The 2500-nt window shown below is 33.0% G+C and overlaps 1 pseudogene; it reads left to right on the top strand.

Moving 5' to 3' along the window:
* LOC119579739 overlaps positions 1-2500 on the top strand; it is a 24137-nt pseudogene that overhangs the window by 11365 nt on the left and 10272 nt on the right.

Raw genomic sequence — 2500 nt, 5'->3', positions numbered from 1 at the left:
TGTCATAAATATTATTATTGTTATGGTTATTATTATTACTCTTTCTCCTCCTCCTCCTCCTCCTCCTCCTCCTCCTCTTCCTCTTATTGTCATGTAACTATCTTTACTATTATTGTTGTTATCATTTTCATTATTATCATTGTTCTCATTTTCATTCATATTATCATTATTGTCATCATATTCATTTTTGTTATTGTATTATTATGATTAAGTAATTTTTATCTTGGTATTCATTTATTTACTCATGTACTAAGTGTTTTTTGAAGTATTAGATTAAAATTACTTGCAGTATTTTGAGCTGCTCATTGCTTGTAGAAAAGTGTTCGGCTACTTCTGCATCGAGTGTAGCAGAGCTGTGTATTCCATAATGCTGTTGCTAAAGTCAGTGTCAATGAATCATTATTTTTTATTTCAATATATTTTATTGATATTTCTGCATTTGTATGTTGATATTTCATTAATTCATTTTTCTTGTGTTTATGCATTCAAGGAAACAGGAAAAGAGGTTGTGGTCGATAGTTTTTTTTTTTAGTTTCACTGGGTTATTTTGGTTTAAAGAAAGGAGGAGTAAAGTGATGTTAAAACAGTTAGCTTAGACGTTGATATTGGCCATTAACGTACGGGAAAGATCCTATCTTTTTTGGATAAAGATAAAGTAAATTCCTAGGCAGGATATTGAAGCACTGGTCTTACATCAGTGAGATTAAGGACACGGATACTTTTAGAGTTTTGTTGATAATATTTGGTTCTTGAATTAAGAAAAAAAAAAGTTGTGTTCAATATAGTTTGTAATGGAAATAGAGAGAGAGATATGTTGCTACAAGCCATTTTTTTTTTTATGTAAATGGAATCATATTAACAGTATGAAATAGATAATTAGTTTAAACACTTGGTTTGTCATTCAGAGAGGGGAAAGTGGCTAACAGTTTATACTTTATTTGGCTCCAAAGGGAACTTTATGGCTGCTGATGAGCATTCATCACACATGTAGGTTTTGAATTAATACTTTTGTTTACTCATTTATGGAAGAGGTGAATAATATATGTAGCTTTTGTGTATATTTGTTCTCTGAAGTTGTCATGTAATTTTATTTTTACTAAAAATTGTTATCATTATTGAAGTTATTATTATTTTCTCATTTAGAGTAATTAGAAAAAAGTAATTAGGATGATGATAAATAAAAGGATAGGTCATACTTATACTTATAAGAGTAGATGATCATAATACTAAAGGTAAGAGAGGTAAGATGCAGCAATATATAGTTTGACTTGAATAGATTAGCATATTTCTCTCTCTCATTCTCTCTTATGCTTTTCTTTTTTTTTTTTTTTTTAATCTTGTTTTCATACTCAGTCACAATCCCCAGGCAATGGGACTGAATTTTTCCGTTTCCCTTCCACAGTCGTGAGCAAGGATCCCGGAGAGACATGAACGAAGAGGAGAGGCTCCTGCGACTCTTTGTTGTTGTGCCAAAGTCGCTGGGGGAAGCCGAGCTCAGGGAGCATTTTGTACAGTTCGGCGACATTGATTATGTCTCCATTGTCCGTGACAGGAATACTCGTGACAGCAAAGGCTTTGCTTATGTTAAATATCACAGGTAATGCTATTATTTTTCCTTAGATAAGTTTCCCACGTGTGTGTGCCTGTTTGTATTTCGTGCCCGTTTATTCATACCGTATGTACACATCATGATTGAATGGCCTTTTCAGGATGTCACATGCTGCAAAAGCCTTTGAGAGCTGTGAACGTACCTTTAAGCCAGTGTTTGCCGACCCCAAGCCCCAGAAGTCGGATGGGCTAAAGTTCGAAGGTGGGGGCCGAGACCTTAGAGATCTGCGGGGCAGCGATGGCTATGGGGGAGGGTACTCGTCAGGCCCGCTCACCCCGCACCACAATAACCATCATTCACCGTTTGACGCCATTTCTTACAGTGAGTGTTAGTAGAACTCGCTCTTTTTTTTATGTTCTGCTTTAACTTTTTTCTGTACCTAATAGTTTTTATTTATTTATTTTATTTATTTATTTATTTATTTTTTTTTTTTAGTTTCACTTAACTGAATTTGATAGAATATTTTGATTAACCAACTAATTTTTTTTCTTTCACAGTTATTGTTTTGTGAAATAGAGTATTTGATTAAGGTTTTCTTCTCTCTAGTCAAAATTAGAAGCTTCTTTAAAGTATATTGTATTTTTTTATTAGTTCTTAAGAATATATATTTCCCTTGGGTAATCAACTAGAAAAAAAAAAAAAAAAAGATCCAGTCCTTCAAAATCTGGCCACAGTTTCCTAATTCCTTTATTTAGAGTAAACCTTATTTTCTGTTTTTCTTTTCGTTTAATTATCTGTGCTTGATATTATGCTTCTCAAAGTTAAAGTCTTATTAGGAGCAAATTATGATATCACATCAGCATCAGTTCAGGCAATTTAAAGATAAAAATTTCTAAGCATGTCTGTCCAACTAGCACAGAGTGACGATGAGATTCTAAACCTGAACTTGCA

Source organism: Penaeus monodon, chromosome 12 (assembly GCF_015228065.2).
Source record: "Penaeus monodon isolate SGIC_2016 chromosome 12, NSTDA_Pmon_1, whole genome shotgun sequence".
NCBI classification, from domain to species: domain Eukaryota; kingdom Metazoa; phylum Arthropoda; class Malacostraca; order Decapoda; family Penaeidae; genus Penaeus; species Penaeus monodon.
This window is presented reverse-complemented; position numbering and strand designations above follow the sequence as displayed.